The sequence below is a fragment of the Heterodontus francisci genome, chromosome 22, assembly GCF_036365525.1.
Source record: "Heterodontus francisci isolate sHetFra1 chromosome 22, sHetFra1.hap1, whole genome shotgun sequence".
Taxonomy (NCBI): Eukaryota; Metazoa; Chordata; class Chondrichthyes; order Heterodontiformes; family Heterodontidae; genus Heterodontus; species Heterodontus francisci.
Window position 1 is genome coordinate 65,779,612 of NC_090392.1, and position 21,045 is coordinate 65,800,656.

Below are 21,045 nucleotides of genomic sequence, written 5' to 3' on the forward strand. Positions count from 1 at the left end.
AGTGAAGAGACTATGGGTTGAGGCACTGTGGGTTGAGGTCAGGAACAGGAAAGGAGCAGTCACCTTGATGGGAGTTTTCTATAGGCCCCCCAATAGCAGCAGGGAGGTGGAAGAGCAGATTGGGAAACAGATTTTGGAAAGGAGCAGAAGTCACAGGGTAGTAATTATGGGGGATTTCAACTTCCCAAATATTGATTGGCAACTCTTTAGATCGAATAGTTTGGATGGGGTAGTGTTTGTGCAGTATGTCCAGGAAGCTTTTCTGACTCAGTATGTAGACTGCCCGACCAGAGGGGAGGCAATATTGGATTTGGTACTAGGTAATGAACCAGGGCAAGTGATAGAGCTGTTGGTGGGCGAGCACTTTGGAGATAGTGATCACAATTCTGTAGCATTCACTGTGGTAATGGAGAGGGATAGGTATGTGCAACAGGGCAAGGTTTACAATTGGGGGAAGGGTAGATATGATGCTGTCAGGCAGGAACTGAGGAGCATAAGTTGGGAGCATATGCTGGCAGGGAAGGGCACGGTCGAAATGTGGAACTTTTTCAAGGAGCAGATAGTAGGGGCCATTGATAAGCATGTCCCTGTCAGACAGGGAAGGGATGGTCATGTGAGGGAACCGTGGTTGACAAGAGAGGTTGAGAGTCTTGTTAGGAAGAAGAAGGATGCGTATATAAAGTTGAGGAAAAAGGGCACAGGCATAGCTCTGGAGGGATACAAGATGGCCAGGAAGGATCTGAAGAAAGGGATTAGGAGAGCTAAGAGAGGGCATGAAAAATGCTTGGCGGGTAGGATAAAAGAAAACCCCAAGGCCTTTTACGCGTATGTCAGAAATATGAGGATGACTAGGGGGACCGTAGGTCCGGTCAAGGACAATAGCGGGAGACTGTGTGTTGAGCCGGAAGAGATAAGTGAGGTTTTGAATGAGTACTTCTCTTCGGTATTTACGAATGAGAAGGGGTGTATTACTGAAGAGGACGGTGGGAAGCAGACTGGTAAGCTCGAGGAAGTGCTCGTTAGGAGGGAAGATGTGTTGGGGTTTTTGAATAACTTGAAGATAGACAAGTCTCCCGGGCCTGACGGGGTATATCCAAGGATGTTATGGGAAGCAAGGGATGAAATTGCAGAGCCGCTGGCAATGATCTTTTCATCTTCTCTGCTGACGGGGGTGGTACCAGGTGATTGGAGGGTGGCAAATGTTGTGCCCCTGTTCAAGAAAGGGAATAGGAACAACCCTGGGAATTACAGGCCAGTTAGTCTTACTTCAGTGGTAGGCAAGTTGATGGAAAAGGTGCTGAGGGATAGGATTTCTGAGCATCTGGAAAGACACTGCTTGATTCGGGACAGTCAGCACGGTTTTGTGAGGGGTAGGTCTTGCCTCACAAGCCTGATTGAATTCTTTGAGCAGGTGACCAAGCAAGTGGATGAGGGTAAACCAGTGGATGTGGTGTACATGGATTTTAGTAAGGCATTTGATAAGGTCCCCCATGGTAGACTTATGGAGAAAGTCAGGAGGCATGGGATAGTGGGGAATGTGGCCAATTGGATTAAGAATTGGCTAACTGATAGAAGGCAGAGAGTGGTCTTAGATGGTAAATACTCAGCCTGGAGCCCAGTTACCAGTGGCGTGCCGCAGGGATCAGTTCTGGGTCCTCTCCTGTTTGTGATTTTTATTAACGACTTGGATGAGGAAGTCGAAGGGTGGGTCAGTAAATTTGCAGATGATACAAAGGTTGGTGGAGTTGTGGATACCGAGGAGGGCTATTGTCGTCTGCAAAGGGACTTGGATAGGTTGCAGTGCTGGGCTGAAAAGTGGCAGATGGAGTTTAACCCTGAAAAGTGTGAGGTCGTCCATTTTGGAAGGACAAACATGAATGCAAAATACTGGGTTAACGGTAGGGTTCTTGGGCATGTGGAGGAGCAGAGAGACCTTGGGGTCTATGTGCATAGATCATTGAAAGTTGCAACTCAAGTGGATAGGGCTGTGAAGAAGGCATATGGGGTGTTAGCGTTCATTAGCAGAGGGATTGAATTTAAGAGCCGTGAGGTGATGATGCAGCTGTACAGGACCTTGGTAAGGCCTCATTTGGAGTACTGTGTGCAGTTCTGGTCGCCTCATTTTAGGAAGGATGTGGAAGCCTTGGAGAGGGTGCAGAGGAGATTTACCAGGATGTTGCCTGGAATGGAGAATAAGTCTTACGAGGAAAGGCTGAACATTCTAGGCCTCTTCTCATTAGAAAGGAGAAGGATGAGGGGTGACATGATAGAGGTTTATAAGATGATCAGGGGAATAGATAGGGTAGACAGTCAGAAACTTTTTCCCCGGGTGGAGCAAAGCGTTACAAGGGGTCATAAATTTAAGGTGAAGGGTGGGAGATATAAGGGGGATGTCAGGGGAAGGTTCTTTACCCAGAGAGTGGTCGAGGCATGGAATGCCTTGCCCGGGGAAGTTGTTGAGTCAGAAACTTTAGGGACTTTCAAAAGGCTTTTGGATAGGTATATGGATAAAGGAGAATGATGGGGTATAGATTAAATTGTCCTTGACAGAGGACAAAGGATCGGCACAACATCGTGGGCCGAAGGGCCTGTTCTGTGCTGTATTTTTCTATGTTCTATGTTCTATGTTCTATTAAGCTAATGCAATTTGTTAAACTTTGGACAATAACATTGCCAACAGTAATTACTATCCCAGTCGAATCACTGGTTTCTTTGCAATTGTTTCAACATTGATCTGATGTACTATAAGGAGTGATTGGGTAGATTTCACAAACATTAGCCTAGAAATTGTTTCATGTCCAAATTGGGACTGGGGACTCCAGTAGTGGCCCGACGTAGTGTGCCTGTCGTGAAGGAGATGAAGGTAAGCTGGCGGAGACACCAGCACCGAACCTACCATGAGTCCATGAGTGGGTGGAGATGGGAGAAGATACTGGCCAGCAGTTTTAACATAGAATAAGGAAGAACACACCTGATCCTTCGGTCTCCTCAGTAAGTAAAACATAGCCTCCAGTGATCACTTTAAAGACAATTGGTTTGGATGCTGTTGATCTGAGAACCCAAATTGTAGCATGCTTGGCACATGCTATGGATCATTGCAATCAAATATTGTAAAGGGGACTGAAATAGGGACTGGACTCCCAATTTTCATAGTTAGTGGGCCCAATGCCTGTTACAGGTGGCACCCTGGACGACTGCATGCACCCTACCCAATATGATGTGCATTCCTGGAACTGACGGAGTGTGCACCCACCAGTTTGAATCCTTCAGCACCCATTTCTCGCCACAAGAAAACAGGACTGCTCAATTTAATTTCCAGACACCAGTCTTATTGACATAATTCACACCTCATTCCATTTTAATAAATGGAATACATTTGTTTCCCCTTACTACCCAACACAAACATATTGTCAGACATTATTGGCATAAGCTCTTGGGCATGTTACTGCCAATTCAGATTTCACACATGGTTTTAGTATTTTATTAATAAAAACACAGTTAAGTAAAAGGAACAATTTACTTACCACCAGCATGTTCTCATAAAAAGGCCACTATGGTATTGTCTTTGGAAGGTACCGCAGTTTAGTCTTGTTTGTTACAAGAATCGAGTGAAACTGGACTTCTGTCAAAAATAATTGCACGCAAATCTTAGAGCATTTTGTTCTTCAGAGTGTTATTTTTGTTTAAATAATTTGGGTAATTTGAATTACTCAGTTTTTTAATGCATTCTTAGAATTGGGTGTCGCTGGCAAGACCAGCATTTTCTGCCCATCCATAGTTGCCCTGAGAAGGTGGTAATGGGCCTTCTCCTTAAACCGCTGACAGCGGTATGTTACAACTGAGTGACCACTTCAGAGGGCATTAAAGAGTCAACCATGTGTGGGTCTAGAATCACATCATTGACTTTGAGCACAAAATCTAGGCTAACAATCCAGTCCAGTCCTGAGGGAGGTGTCATCTTCTGAATGAGACGTTAAAATGAGGCCCTGACTGCTTCCCAGGTGGATGTAAAAGATCCCATGCACTATTTGAAAAGCAGGGGAGTTCTCCCCCATGTCCTGGCCAATATTTATCACAAACAACATCACTAAAAAAATTGATTATCTGGCCATTGTTACACTGCCGTTTGTTGGACCTTGTTACAAGACAGAGACTTCAAAAGTTCTTCATTGGCTGTAAAGCCCTTGGGACAACCTGATGTCATACACAGGGCCGGACAGATAAAGTTTCCTTGCCTAAAGGACAGTTGGGTTTTTACCACAACACAACAGTTTCATGGTCATTTTTATTGATGCCAGCTTTTTATTCCCAGATTTTTATTAAACTGAATTCACATTCCCAAACTGCCATGGTGGGTTTTAAACTCACATTCTCTGAATTACTACTGCAGTAACATAACCGCTACATTACAGTTATCACTGAACATTTGTTTGTGTTACCAAATTAGCATCCTCCCTATTTCTGATGCTGTTAATTATCTCAAAAAGTAAAATATAACAGCTTGATTTGCAGTCAGTGGTGAAGTGCTGGCTTTGCCATTAACAATCTGCAAAGATCTAGCAAGCTCTGCCATGGAATTCACCTTCCCAGTTAATTAATTTAATTCGGTTATGAATAACATATTTTCATTCTGTTAACTTTTGACCAACCACATCACAAAGGAGCTTAATGAAATAGTTACTAAAGGTGAGGTTTCCTTGCTACTTGCCCTCATTCTTCCAAATCCTAAAACATGTTCTCACTCATATATTCCATGCGTACAACAATGGTAGTGACTGTATTCTGAGAGTTCGCGAAAGATAGATAACCTAATAAGATAATCAATATTAACAGTTGATAAGTGTTGTGTGAGCAACCCGTCAATCTGAGCAGTTAGAATTAACCAGTTGTTAAATATAAAGACAGCCCTGACTTATATCATAATTCTGCAGTTTAATGATAAATTATTGCTCATGTCGGTATCTCAATTCCTGATGTTACACTTGACCGGATACCACTCAAACCTACTGCCAGATTACCATCAGGGTTCCTGCTGCTGTCAGCACAATTAAAATTAGTACTGAACTGGCAATGTCCACACTCAACCTTTCTTCTTCTCTTTGGCCTCCTTGTCTCGGGAGACAATGGGTAAGCGCCTGGAGGTGGTCAGTGGTTTGTGGAGCAGCACCTGGATTGGCTAGAAAGGCCAATACGAGAGTGACAGGCTCTTCCACAGGTGCTGCAGAAAAAATTGGTTGTCGGGGCTGTTACACAGTTGGCTCTCCCCTTGCACTTCTGTCTTTTTTCCTGACAACTGCTAAATCTCTTCGACTCACCACACTTTAGGCCCGCCTTTATGGCTGCCCGCCAGCTCTGGCGATCGCTGGCAACTGGCTCCCACGACTTGTGATCAATGTTACAGGACTTCATGTCGCGTTTGCAGACGTCTTTAAAAGCGGAGACATGGACGGCCGGTAGGTCCAATACCAGTGGCGAGCTCGCTGTACAATGTGTCCTTGGGGATCCTGCCATCTTCCATGCGGCTCGCATGGCCAAGCCATCTCAAGCGCCGCTGACTCAGTAGTGTGTATAAGCTGGGGATGTTGGCCGCCTCGAGGACTTCTGTGTTGGAGATGCGGTCCTGCCACCTGATGCCAAAGGAAAAGATCGGATGTCCACCAAAGCTACTAAGTATCATCACCTCGTCCCATGACAATATGAAAGGCACAATTCAGCATAGCAGCGCCTCATCAGACCCCTTTCCTATCCTGAGTGGCGTGAAACAGGGCTGTGTTCTCGCACCTACATGGTTTGGGATTTTCTTCTCCCTGCTGCTCTCACACGCGTTCAAGTCTTCAGAAGAAGGAATTTTCCTCCACACAAGATCAGGTGGCAGGTTGTTCAACGTTGCCCGCCTGAGAGCGAAGACCAAAGTACGGAAAGTCCTCATCAGGGAACTCCTCTTTGCTGACGATGCTGCATTAACATCTCACACTGAAGATTGTCTGCAGAGACTCATCGACAGGATTGGGCTGCCTGCATTGAATTTGGCCTAACCATCAGCCTCAAGAAAACGAACATCATGGGACAGGACGTCAGAAATGCTCCATCCATCAATGTCAGAATCCACGCTCTGGAAGTGGTTCAAGAGTTCACCTACCTAGGCTCAACTATCACCAGTAACCTGTCTCTCGATGCAGAAATCAACAAGCGCATGGGAAAGGCTTCCACTGCTATGTCCAGACTGGCCAAGAGAGTGTGGGAAAATGGCGCACTGACACGGAACACAAAAGTCCGAGTGTATCAAGCCTGTGTCCTCAACCTTTAGTGCTGCATTTATTATTAGAATGGCTTGCAAGCAATAAGTACTTCAGGACTACCTCTCACTAACCTGGCAGGAGTTCCATAGCTATCTTTTTCAGTTCATTTCTAATGTTATCAGGCTCAGTAATGTTGATTATCCACAGGCAATGTTTAAATCTAAATATTTGTCAGAATGGGCAGACCAAAGCAAAGGAACATAAGAAATTCTGACATGTGTGCTCCTGAATCTCACGTCAGAAGCATGTATTGAGAAACGACACACACAATTCACAATTGTCCATGGAATCTTTTTAACGGACAGCAAAAATCACAGGCTGCACATATCCTGATATGACCCCCATAGGTAAGAATCCGCAGTGCAAGTAGAACATTTACTCTTCAATTCAAAATAATTCCAATCATTTTCATAACAGGATGTATGAATAGTTCTCCATTCAAATAGTGTAAAATTATATTTGATGGCACAAGAGTTCATTGTAAACTTAATCGTTAGCATCTTTGGTGTTATGCAACTGGTTGCTTTCTCTACAGCAAAGTCACTGTGCACTCATATTTTATAAACTGGAATTTTTGGCGCACGCTACATCTCTGGTGATTCAAGATCCACACTGACTAAAGAAACTTAAAACTTTCACTCCAGGCAGCAGACATAACACTTGTCAATCGATTTCAAATGTCCAGATAGCACTGTGTATCAAGATATATTTTGGGGGAAAAAATTGCCTTTATGAGAACACAGTTCAAAATATGAATATAAACTATGTAATAACAGTGAAGATATTCTAAAGCTTGTCAGCATGAGGTTTTCATAATCTTGCAATAAATCACCTGTACATAATCAAAACCAAACAGTGACTATTTGGATGGATTATTTAACTGCCAACAATGCCTGGAAAATGTCAGAGACATGCCAGGCAATGATCAATGGAACAATTAACCCATTTCCTTTCAGTTTTTTCCTGAACTCCAAACAGCTCAATACAAACATGTTAGAACCTGTTTTAGTTATAAAATGAAGGAACTGTTTACTGTTGTGGCATCGAATGGCTCATTTGAAAAATAAAAAGTACAGAGTGTTCTGCTGAAGATTCACTTTCAGAGTCATCTTCTTAAAAACACTTAATTTAGTCATTAATGATCTGCATATCTGTTTACTCAGTAGTTTTGTTTGGGAAGAATTAAAGGTGGTCAACAAATAGAGTGTTTGTGATTACCTTGGAGTGATCACCATAGCAGTCATTTTATCCAAGGGTTCACAGGAGGACACAGAGCATAAGAGCATGGATTATTTGGACCTTGAATTATGAATTCTGCTGCAAAATTACATTGGGCTCTTTATATTTTTATATAAGATATACATCAAGAGTAGCTTGAAGCGACTTTTACTCTGCAAGTTTGGTTATGGCAAGTAATCTTGCTAAAAAAAAATCTGCTTAGTGCTGATGCTAAACTTGCAGTGCAAATCCAAAATCTGACCTAACCTGATCTTAGGCAAAGAAGAACAAGAGTCCCTGGAGGGAATAATTTAACACTGTGTGAATCCAGTTTAGTGTGAAATGTGGTTTACAAAGGCCTTGGGGCAGTGGTGGGGGGTGGGGGGGGGGATGGTTGGTGATGGGGGCACTCTTTTGGACCATTAGGTGTTTGCGAACCTACCTTACTTCAATTTAAATGTTTAGCGAACCAGCATTCTTCCTTCCCTGCTTTGAAAACACTGTAACTTCTAATTTTTGGGAGAGAGCTCAATGGATGCTTGTACCCAGGTGTGGGCAAAGCTCTCACCAAAACAGGACACTTAACGTTCCAGGCAGGTAATGTAGCTGGAAGTGTTTCTCTGAGGCCCACAAAGAAAGTTTGGAATGCTGGTGGCCTAGACTCCTCCCCCTTCCCATCAACAAAACAATCCCAAAACTCCTCCCACCAAGCCCCTATGACTGATTTGACATTCATCCTAGTGCCCGATCTTCATAGGCCCTAGTCACTAGTGGTGCCCAAATTCTTCCATGGCCTCGCCCCTCCGTATCTGTGTAACCTCCTCCAGTCCTACAACACTCAGAGAACTCTGCATTTTTCCAACTCTGGCTCCTTGTGTAACCCCATTTCCTTTGCCCCACCATTGGCATCTGTGCCTTTAGCCACCCAGGACTTAAGCTCTGGAATTTCCCAAACCACTTTATCTCTCCATCTATCTCTCCTTTTTAAAGACACTGCTTAAAATCTATCTATTTGACGTAGCATTTGGTCACCTGTCCTAATGTCTCCTTTGGCTCAGTGTCAACTTTTGTTGGATGTAACCTTCCACCTTTGGCTGGTTACTCTATGGTTTGGACACGAGAAGTACAAAAAATAACAAGAGCACACTCAAATATCTGAATTAAATATTAACCTTTATTAGATCAGATGTAAAATACAAAATTCTATTCTACTGAGGATTATGTAGCACCTAGAAACATAGAAAGTAGGAGCAGGAGTAGGCCATTCGGCCACCTACAATAAATGTTTCAAGCAGATTCAAAGACCACAGAGCTCACGCTCACATGCACGCACGCTGAGTTCAAACAGAATGCAAGCCTTTTTTAGTATACCTGGCAATACAATGCCCTTCTCAGTGTACCCCTAACAATAAAATGCTTTAGCAATACAAAGCCCAAAAATATTCTAAGTAAATAGTCATACAATCACCCCAGTTCTGATGAAAGGTCACTGACCTGAAGCGTTAACTCTGCTTCTCTCTCCACAGATGCTGCCAGACCTGCTGAGTATTTCCAGCACTTTCTGTTTTTATTTCAGATTTTTTTCAGCAACCGCAGTATGTTGCTTTTATTTTGGTGTCAAATCTCCACTGTCTGGCTAGCAAACTTCCTGATAAGGTCACAGATCTGAAACCTGAACTCTGTTTCTCTCTCCACAGATGCTGCCTGACCTGCTGAGTAATTTCAGCACTTTCTGTTTTTATTCCTGATAAGGATTGTTTATTGACGAGGCTTATTGTGTTTTGGGTAACCTCGTCAAGGCCTCGTTTACACTGATGTCTTCTTTTAACTACACAATGTCTTTTTTTTTGCTTCTGAATAGTACTGTCCGGTTTTTGCTATTTTGCAACAGTCCATCAGGTTTCAATGTTAAAATGTGCTTTCCCCCATCAGCCCTGTTCTGGTTGAAAATACAGCTTTAAAATTGTATCAAAAAGGGCTTCTCTTCCTCACACCTGTGACATGCCTTGGGATGTTTTACTGCATTTGAAGGTGTTATATAAATGCAAGTTATTGTTGTTGTTATTGGATGCCCATTTTATGCAGATAGCTGAGGTGCACAGGATGTAAATGAGATCTAGCTGTTAAAATGAACCGCCAGCCCTTCCACTGCAGCTGCTGGGAGGGATGCCAGTGCAGCCTGCCAGCTTCATGATCAGGTGCTAAAATTCCCCCTACTATACAAGTGCAAGTTATTGTTGTTGTTGTTAAGTGTCTAAACTAATTTCAAAAAGTAAACAATCAATTGGGTTTCTAGTGCTGTTACTGTTAGGAATTCTTTTCATTTTTTTCCCCACTGAATAAACTGAGGGGGAAAATTTCTGCAGTGTCCTCCCAATCTCTTCCACTGTAACTTCATCAGAAGATCAACGGAACCCCTGGGGAAATAGTGTAAGCGTTTTAGAAATTCCAGGCAGAGCTCTTCAAAATATGTTTTGAGCAAAGCTTGTCTAAAGGAGGTTAGCTTTTCAAGACAGCCCCATACTGGGCTTTGGATACATAGGCAAATGAGAGATGATTAAAATGCACATTGGGGAGTTGCTTCCCTCAGACACATAAATAATGGCCAATTCACTAACATGTCTTGTCATTCAGGAAGACACATAGCTTCTTGGAAAGACTCTGTGGATCAGAAAGAGAGTTTTTAAAAAATGAGGAACGCTGCAAAGCAGCAGATGTCACCGCCTTGGCTTGCAGAACAGACTTTAGAGAGACTGTGTTCTTGCATTGACGAAGATGATTCATTAAAGGGGGCGACTGCTCAGGTGATCTTTGTTTTTTTGTAACAGTACAAGAAGCAACTTTCATCAATCTCATTGTCCCCCGAGCTCTACTGATTGTTAAATAGAGCTTACAATTTAAATCAAATTTCTCCCAGTGTTACTTCTATCCACCTTTGGAAAGGTTGACTGAGCATACAGGTGTATGACATGGAGATCCTGTCTGGATCACAAGGGAATTTTGTTGCCACTCTCAAAGTTCCAACACTGCACATGTTGAGATAGGGCAGTGGGAATCAATTACCATAAAAAGTAGATTTTCACACTGCTTAACAGAGTAACACCCGTGTATGTACCTGAGATGTTATCTGCAGCAATTTTAAATGTATACCAACTACCTTGTTAGATTTGCAGGTTTAATCAAGACCACAAGTGAAACACTAATTGAGTCAAATTGTCAGTAAACAGAATGCCTAAATCAGACACAGCTGCAAAAGATTTTTTTTTAAATTTCTATCTAGTTTGCTATTGCAATTATATTAGGTATCATATGACAGAGCACTATCTATTAAACTGTCCTGAAGAAAAATTATGGGCCAGAATTTTCTGCCTCCCTCAGGAGGGGGTTGGGGGGTGGGCAGAGGGGTGGGGGTGCATAAGATCAGGGAGAATGGTGGGCGGGGGGCAGTGCCCATCACGTACCTGCTCCCGCTGGTATTTTACCAGCGTGGGGCAGTTGACAAGTGTCCTGCCCGCCCTTAGGCTAATTGAGGCCCTTAAGTGACCATTAATAGGGGCGTGGAACGCCCTGCCTGCAACAGTAGTAGACTCGCCAACTTTAAGGGCATTTAAGTGGTCATTGGATAGACATATGGATGAAAATGGAATAGTGTAGGTCAGATGGTTTCACAGGTCGACGCAACATCGAGGGCCGAAGGGCCTGTACTGCGCTGTAATGTTCTAATAGTTATGCCGCTGGTATTTTTGCCAGTGGTGGATGGGTACTTTGCCACTTGAGGAGCCTGCCCAGTAATACCTGCTGTGAGGGTGGCCCTACTGATCTTAATCGATCTCAATCCCCACCTCCCCAACCTCGCTGGGGCCTGGCCCATTGACCCCAGCGAATCTTGACCCAACCTACCTGTTTCCGGGGCCAGAGTCCATGGTGGATGTAGTCCCAGCAGGGGCCACTGTTCTCGGTGGGACTGAAGAGCTGCCGGCCTTCTGATTGGTCAGCAGCTCTTGGAGGCAGGACATCCTGCCAAATGGGGGCGGAAGCCACGACTGCAGGCAATTAATTGCCTGTGCCGTGCAAAGAAATTGCAGTCGTAGCGTCCAGGACCAGTGGAGGCGGCCTCACATCTGGCTTTCCAGTCAGTGGGTGGGGCCACTGCCTCCTTGTGAAATTCCAGCCATGGGCTTTAAAGTGAAATCAGGAGTACTGCTGGACACCCTCATGGGGCTGCGCGCTGCACTGCCAACCACTTTCAGCATGGCCCGCGAACTGCACCAACTTGAGAAGGGTGCTCACATGAGTGTCCCCTGCAAGCGCCGGATGCAACTGAGCTGTTCCTATCATAACTTCACACAGCCCTACCCATTGACGTGATGCCTATTTTCCAAATTTGGGACACGCAGGTCCATTCAACGAATTCACACCATTCACCAAAGATCAAGTGTTCAGCTGCAAGAGAGGCCCATTACTTAAAGAACCAGGCATCCAACTTGGAGATAAGGTAGTTTTGAATAACTTTTGTTATTGCAAAGTGTCTGAAAGTACTCTGGAGTATTTTGGAGGCGTTGTGGTGAGTTTCTGGATTTGCCTGAGTGTTGCTGGATCCTCACAGGTATGGCAGAGGAGTAGGTGACCTGTCCACACGAAGGCTGCAACAGGTATCGGGGCAGCAGTGGCAGTGCCTCTGGGTCTGCAGCACAACAGGGCAGAGAGGGCAATCTCTGCATGAGGCCCTCTGCAAACTTGGAGCTGGACTCTTCCATGCTCATTGACATTGACTGGAAGCTGCTTGGTAGGCCAGCCAATGCACCGAACATCTCAGTGTGCGAGCCCACCAGCAATTTCCCGTATACTGCCCCATCAAGGTCCTCATTTGAGTCCCCTGTAGCAGAACTCATCTGCGATCTCGCCCTCCAGTGAGTTGGCACACAAATCATACTTTACCCCTGGCCTGGTTACAGCCCACTCTTGTCCAGTGACTCACAATGTGCTGATTCCAAATCTATACTTTCCTCCAAGGTACATGCAGGACCAGTATAGGAGCTGGTGGCTGCGAGTGTCAGATCAAGAAGGGGAAGGTTGGTGTGAGGGAAGGAGGTGGAGTGTGGGGTGAAAAGCAAGAGGTCCATGGTCACACCATTTGCAGCTTGCTCATCACGTCAGATAGCAGGATGATGATGAGGTGGTGCTGAGAAGGGCATACAGTCAGGACATAGAATGTTCTCAGTGGTGCTGGATGTCACAGTGGGCTGGGTTACAGCTAGCCCCATGATGCAGAGCACCCTCTCCTTCTCAGGAGATGCAGGAAATCTTGTCTCCTGTCAGCATCGCTCTGCTCTGCTCCCTTCTATGGTGTGACATCTTGTTCCGCAAGAGCGAGGGAAGACTGTCAGTGCTGGTGTTGCACTGTGTTTGGTTGATGTGCCTGTCATAGCTGAATAGCTAGAGGTATCTGGAGGCAGTGAGAGGTGGGTGTGAGGCTGGCAGCATTGGTAGGTGAGTGAGGGTGAGGTGAAGTATCTGAATGTTAGTCACAAGTTCTGAGTGCCAGAGACGAGTGCTAGGTGAGTGATGGGGATATTGTGCTGGAGGCTGGCGGAGTGATGGGTAGAAGATTCAATGTTCTCGTCGGCCACACAGCAACTGGGAATGTGCTGCAAAAAGGACAAACAAGCCATGCATAAGCAGCATCAGCAGCCACATGGCTATCTTAAAAGAACGACTCCAGCTGGAAATGGGCTGTATGAGTGAAGGGAAGTTAGAGGAACATTGAGGAGATATCATGTTAAGATGCATTCACTAACCGTGACTACTTGCGTGAAGTCATTAGACCTTTTGTGGTACTGCTGCCAGATCCTCGAGTCCAGATGCCAAGAACTGACTCCCTGGCCATCTTCTCCCACACCCTTCTGCAGGTGGTCCTTGAGGGCCTTCTGGCCCCTATGGGTCAATGGCATTTCTCCTCCTGTCTAGCTCCAGCACTCAGACCTCCAGTGCCACTTCCATGACCCTGGAGCCCTCTCTCTGCCTTGCCTTGTTTACCCTCACTTACCTTGTTTAGAATTGCAGCAATGGCTTTCAGAGCAGCATACCTTTAACAGGGACAGACTGTCTTTAAGAACAGAAGGCTGGCTGCACCACATGCTATTAGCACAACGCAGCTCGGCTCCCTGCTAATCACAGAGGCAGTCAGAAGCATGGCAGATGCTTGGCCCTATGCTACAATCGGATCAATGAGATGGCAGCACAAGATTTGCCTGCTGCCTACCTCCACTGAAATAGCTCGGGCAGGTCACGAATCGTGGCACCTACATCCAAATAACGGCACTGTCCAATTTTTAGCCCAATATCTTTCCAACCCGCTAATATACATTAATACAATCTGTAATTCAACTTCAAACAATTTGATTGTTAGTCTCAATTTTTAAATTTTACTGTCATGAAACACTGACACTGTCACCCTAGCCATTGCCAGTGGCACTTCCCTCCACATGGTATGAGTGACATTTCTGGTAGGACTCCTGCCACAGACACCCAGCAGTCTGTCTCCTGAGCTTAATTTCATTGAGGAAAGCTAGCAGGTCAGGCTCAGCGAAATTGTAGCATCTTCTTCTCTTCCCATGTGCAACATCATGGCACTGCATTTGACTGCCTGTACCAGCTGTTTCTGTGTTAGGCATTCTTGAAAAGTGGCACGTTAGCTGACAGTCAAAATAAGAGAGCCAAGCACTGTTCCTTACTTTCCTGCTGTTTCCCCAGTTTGCTGTTGCAATCTACAGCCAGTACTGACTTTTATAAAGGCTGCACTCTAATTTGCAGCCAATTATTCCCATTTTAATGCAGATTTCACACCTATCATTCCTCTAATTGTTGCACAAATAAGCTGACCCACAAAATTATCAGGTAAATATGTCAACAGACCATCGGCGGACACAACAATTTTTCCATCGGTGTAACAGTGGTGCAACTCACTACGTAAAAAATTTAATCATCTGTATTCACCGGCTGTTTGAACATGGAGGGCATAACAGTCAAATCTGATCCTCTCCTCGCCCAATTATTCCAGCAGGGGTGACTGAATATTGATCAGCAACAAGAACTTGGCAAGATTTTTACCCCAACCTAGTGTATAGATGCTGAGGTCAATTGTTGCACTCTGACAACTGCCCCAGTTGAGATCAGCTAACTTAGCACAGACTAGGAATTGAACCTGAGCCCTGTGATACACATGGTTTAGTACCACATCACATGGTGCTTTTACCTAGTACACAATTGGGGAATCTTACTTTAATGACCCTCAGGAGTAGTTCCATCATAACATGTCCCCAGCAAGGGGTGGAAGGGAGCATGATTGGAGATAAGGCTACAACATCATAACCCAAATTCTCTGAACTGCATTCCAATTGACTTTGACTTCCCACTGACAGCTCAGGATCATGGAATTACCCATTCTATGATAAATAATGGGGTCAGTTTTCCTTTGCATAACCAGCCATCTGCACCAGCTACTAGTGTGTTCCAGGGAGGATATAAAAATGAGATCTGAAATATATCATCTCCTCCCTATTTCAACTTGATGCGCATTTCCCAAAGAATAGCTGGTTTGAACAGGAAGCTTCCACTATTTAGATACATACACCTAACATGGGACCTAAATCCTAAGACCTCCTATGACATTTTCTGGGGCTGCACTGCAGTGTGGAGTCTATTTGATGCTGGTTCTGAGAGAAGCTGGAAAGCCAAGCTAATGCCTTTAAGGTTGACAGTAGTGCACCACTAACCACTAAAGTTTGGAGACTTTACACTCTGGCCAGGTGTTCACTCAATGTATTCAGGAACCTAGAAACCCAGCTAGATTTAGATATGGCCAAGATGGGTCTTGTGAGAAGCACACCACCCAACTTATGATAGGTTGAGGGTGGGGAAGAAAATCAGGACTATTGTCTCTATCTGGTTTTTATGCAATATTATAACATGCTAATTTTTTAAAGTTTTATGTACATTTTTATTTCCTTATTGCGATGCTTCAAAAATCATTCTAAAATTTAAGGTGACCATTAACAAGAAGTTACATTTCTTTAACAGCTTTAATAGAGGAAAACTTCCCAAAGTGCTTCACTGGCGTGTAAACAAAATAGCGGCTAACATTTTGCACTTGTCGGACGGGAGCCGTCCAAAGACCGAAAAGTTGGTAGCAATCCTGCTTCTGCCAGGCCTGGGGATCCAGACTGGATTTTATAGTCCCCAGGCCCTTAATTGGTCTTAGGCGGGACTTCCACCTCATTGAGGCAGGAAGTCCCGCCTAATGGAGCTGCCGACCAATCAGCAGGCCAGCAGCTCAGAGTCCCAGCAGTGCCACCGGGAGCGGTGGTCACTGCTGGGACTGCAGCCCAGCTTCAAGATCAAGATGACAGAGAGGACAGAATAGAGGTAAGTTTTTGGGGCCTCACCAGGGGTGATTGGTCAGGCCTCAGCAAGGCAAGGGAGGTCAGTTGAGGGGGTGGGGGGGGGGTGGTGGAGGTGGTGTTGGGCATTGGTGCATTTGGTTGGGGCATTGGGGGCAGCCCTCCATCGGGCACATGGTGCCCGAGCAGGAGGGCGCCCCCCCCCCTCACCCCAGGAAGTCAGAATGCTGCCTACGTTTTACGGACTGCTTTTTCTCAGGCCTGGGCTGCCTGCCTGCCAACAGTAAAATCCCCGTGGTGGTGGGCGGAGGCCCTTAAGTTTCTGTTAACTGGCGACGGAGGCAGAAGCAGGTCGGCAAGGGCTCCCCGAGCCTGCCACTATTTTATGCCTCCCCCCTCCTCGCCATCAGCCCGCTCTTTGGGGGAGCGTAAAATTCCGGCCAGCATCTGAAACTGATCTGAATTTGATGTGATTTATGATGATAGTAGATGCAAAAACAAACCTAGTCATACAATACTAAAAATGAACAGTGACGATAGATCAAGACTTAATTCTGAGTAATATTTCCCAATACCATCAAAGATACCAGATAACAGATTTGTAATTTCCATTGAAGCAGCAGTAAACAACCCTCTTTCTGCCAGATGATCCATTCTGGACAAAGCCTGAATTAGCCAAAGATCTGATTTTAGCACTGTGTTTTATCAAACATTCTTGGACATGTGCCAGGGGACGGCAGATGTAACTATCCTATATTTATGTGGAACATATCTGGTCTTAACAACAAATGAACACTCCAAAAAAGCAGTTTGTTCAAGGCCCAAAAATGATGTTTGGCTCAAAGTATTTTTTATTTTGTGGGCATTAATGATCTTTTAATAATTAATTATTAATAATCTTCCTACGTTACAACAGTGACTACATTTTAAAAAGTACTGCATTGGCTGCACAGCACTTTGGGACAGTTGGTGGTCATGACAGGCACTATATAAATGCAAGTTTTTCTTTCTTTTGGTAGTGTGCTAATTCACTGACACAAACTATTACCTAATATGATCTGGGAGGAGCAATCCAGAAAGTGTTTACTTGCATACATTTTTTTATTCGTTTCTGGGATGTGGGCGACACTGGCTAGGCCAGCATTTATGGCCCATCCCTAATTGCCCTTGAGAAGGTGGTGGTCAGCTGCCTTCTTGAACCGCTGCAGTCCATGTGGGGTAGGTACACCCACAGTGCTGTTAGGAAGGGAGTTCCAGGAATTTGACCCAGCAACAGTGAAGGAACAGCAATATAGTTCCAAGTCAGGATAGTGTGTGGCTTGGAGGGCAACTTGCAGGTGGTGATGTTCCCATGCATTTGCTGCCCTTGCCCTTCTAGGTGGTAGAGGTCACAGGTTTGGAAGGTACTGTCTAAGGAGATGTCAGACTGTTGCTTGATTAGTCTGTGGGACAGTTCTCCCAACTTTGGCACAAGCCCCCAGATGTTAGTAAGGAGGACTTTGGAGGGTCGACAGGGCTGGGTTTGCCGTTGTCATTTCCGGTGCCTAGGTCGATGCCGGGTGGTCCATCCAATTTCATTCCTTATTGACTTCGTAGTGGTTAGATACAACTGAGTGGCTTGCTTGGTCACTTCAGAAAACATGTAAGAGTCAACCACATTGCTGTGGGTCTGGAGTCATATGTAGACTAAACCAAGTAAGGACAGCAGATTCCTTCCCTAAAGGACATTAGTGAACCAGATGGGTTTTTACAACAATTGACAATGGTTTCATAGCCCTTTTTAATTCCAGATTTTTATTAATTGAATTCAAATTCCACCTTTTGTCATGGTGGGATTCAAACACATGTCCCCAAAGCAATACCCTGGGTCTCTGGATTACTAGTCCAGCGACAATACCATGATGCCACTGCCTCCCATACTGTTAAAATAGAAACGTTCGAATTTGGATTAGACTCTATTATGTTCTGACATTATCAGACTCAGCGGGCTGGATTTTATAGGGGTCTCGACGTCAGGATCCATGGTCGGGGTGGGGGGCATGAAGATTGCTTGGGTTGAGGCCCGTCATGGACGTCGACACTGGCAGGGCCCGTCCCGATCTTGCTGGCAACGTCGAGGCCTCATGGCAGACCCCCCGCCACTCGCCGATGGGACCTCAATTTAAATATGTAAAATAATTAACTTACCTGCATTAATAAATTTCCCGTCGCCTCCTGATGTGCCGTCGCAATCTTTATCCTGGCGGCTGGCACTGACATACCTTCTGATCCCCGTCCGGGGAAACTAGACGCAACACCTGTGGGTTGGAGAAGGAGGTAAGTTTATCAATGCGGGAAGTGGGGAGCGGGGTCAAACTTACTTGATTGGTCTGGGGGTGATGAGAAGGGGAAAAGGTAAAAGTTTCTGAAATTTGCAGAGGTGGGTAAGGTCATATATTGAAGGTAAGTATTTCGGGGGGAAGGGCAGGAATGACATGTAATGCTGTTGGGGGGCGGGGAGTGGGAGAGGGGCTGGGAATATATCTGCAATTATTTTTAATAAATTCGCATGCACTGTCCGTTTAATAATTTGAACTGTCAGTCAGGGCTCTAAGCCCTTTAAAAATGGCACCAATGCCTGCGCAGTGGGCACACACGTCATCGGGGGTGGGGGGGGGGGGTGGGTGGCGATCCGCCTTGGACATGTTAATGAGCCTTGCATATAAGATCACGGCAGCTCCGCGGAGTGAAACCCGCGCATGCAGGCCACCATCTCTTACGGCCACTGCCGTACTCAGCAGTGGCAATATTGAATTCAGCCCAGTGTCATACTTTGTTTTATAATGCTCCTGTGAAGTGCCTCGGCTTGTTTTATTATATTAAAGATGCTATAGAAATATAAGTTGTTGTTGTTGATATGTAAAGGGCTGAATGCTGAAATGTAATCATTACAGGGGAGTCCTATTTCATCAATTCTGAAAATAATGCACCACACCTGAAAATCTTGAAACAATGCATCAAATAAAAGCAAAATTAACTCCTCTCTTCTATAAACTGTTCTTCATTTGTACAGGTACAATAGGGGTCTGCATTGTGCATCAGACAAGAAATATGATATTACAGCATGATATCCTTCAAAGTTCTTGTTGAAAATCCTAAAAGAACCCCTAACCCAATATTTGATGACTTAGGATATATATTTGATGAAGAAATATTGAAATACCATGACAGACTTACTCTGTCAACATAGCAGATATTTTTCAGTTTATTTAGGAAATGATAGAAGTGAATAGCTGCCCCATTTATGTATGGTGCAAACATTTCTAGAGTTAAACATTAATCGTTAACAGTGAAACCATTTACTTTGCTTAACCACATACCAGTTAAATATTTGCTTTTGCTAAGTGTATTGTATATTAGAAGTCAAATGTTCCCTAGTCATTTCTTTAGAAGTCAGTTTGACCTAAGTACATAGTAATACCGTTTTCTATTCAATGCCCTTACTTCCCAAACTATTAAAAAAAACAACTGGTTAATAATTTATCTTGCTGTTCAAATCTAGTTTAAATGATTCTTTAACAAATCATAAGTTTTGATTTTTTAAACAAAAAAACATTCTTTCTCCAAATGAAACATTCTTTGTATTTTTGCATTTGCATTTGCCAACATGTCACTGGGTAACTGCAAATCGACTTTACAAAGTGGAAAGTCACTTCTACACTTAAATAAGCTGCACTGTACAAGGTAACATCTGAAAATGATTAGGGCTGCACAGATTAACAGCACAGTCATTGTACATTACAATCCTTTCATCGGATCAATGCATTGTATTACTATTTTTTAACAGCAGTCAAAAGTTTCCAACAGTGGAAACTTTACCTGGAGCCACTTGGGTATGCATTGCTTTCACCTTTTTGGCTAAGGGCCAAATACATGACAATTCAAAAGAAAGTTGAGGTTATTCAATACAGAAGTGGGCATCAGCATCCTTAGAGAAATGGAGAAGGCGACTTCCAGAAATGTTCTGAAAATCCTCCAGTTGTTTTCAAACTTAAAAATGGAGAACGTTTGTTATCGAAGTTACAAAGTTACTGAATTTGGAAGGTGCATGCATTGAGCAGCCAGCCATAGCTTACACTGGAATGCCCTTGTACGATGGGGCTATAAATTAAACTGAAAACTAACCGAGTCGATATGGCAACCAGACTTCTTGACAGGTTCAAACCTTGATCTGTAGACAGGAAGGAAATGGCTCTGTGTCATTTGTAAGCAATGCTCTGAATGTGTCAGAAAGAAAGCTAGAGAGAGAGAGGGAAAAAAAACAGAAATATGTTAGGAAGCAGAATCTTTCTTGCTGATTTTTGATAATGTTAAAATAATCTGTTGGTAGATTGACAGGTGTTCCTAACATGCAAGCACTTGAGTGATAAATATTTGTGGTCTGCTAAATCTACAGAATACTTGGAATTGAAAGCAATGTTATAAACACAATGTTATAAACATTGTGTTAAAGCTGTTTTTTTCATGCACATCTCATTGTCAATTCCATCTGTATATAGGGACAATATATATAACCACTGCAAACAAGTGGAACAAGAGTGTAAGTGCTTGGCATCTTGAATGGATATGTGTACCAGTGTCAGTTTGACATAGTGTGTGCTGTATCCATTTCCATTTAAGGAAATAGTAACACCACTAATAACGCTCTTTTTAAATCCCGAACATTTTTTGTTTTTGACGTATTTTGTTACTTGGAAAATTTCTCCCAGTTCATAAGTGGCCTCATGTAGCAGTGTGTACTAGCAACTAACCTACCAATGTATTTATAGGGAAAAAGAGATGTAATGAAATAGAACTGCATGTTTTTGACTTAGAAAGTAATTAATTTACTTTTGAGAAACATAAAAATGAGAGGCTGAGCTAGAATGAGCAAACTGGCTTCCTCATCTATATCTGTCTTGTGATCTTGAGAGAGATATAATATATAAGAGATATATATATCTAATTTAGACAACCTGTTAAGCAGCAGAAAGTTGTACAAAACCAACACGCATGCACAAGCAGAAATATTTAACAATGCCAGTTCACATCAGTACACCTGTATTGTTTTTAGTCCCATGATTGTATGTCCATTGACATTACCTTCCAAC

At 44.0% G+C, this 21,045-nt stretch overlaps 1 long non-coding RNA gene across 1 annotated transcript; it reads right to left on the reverse strand.

Moving 5' to 3' along the window:
- Nucleotides 1-3,537: 3,537 nt before the first annotated feature.
- On the reverse strand, nt 3,538-20,144 carry LOC137381632 (uncharacterized). The gene is made up of 3 exons (XR_010977202.1): nt 20,081-20,144; nt 18,104-18,213; nt 3,538-3,622 (listed from the first exon to the last, which is right to left on the reverse strand). It is a non-coding gene; the product is annotated as an uncharacterized lncRNA (long non-coding RNA).
- Between the last annotated feature and the right edge of the window lie 901 nt (nt 20,145-21,045).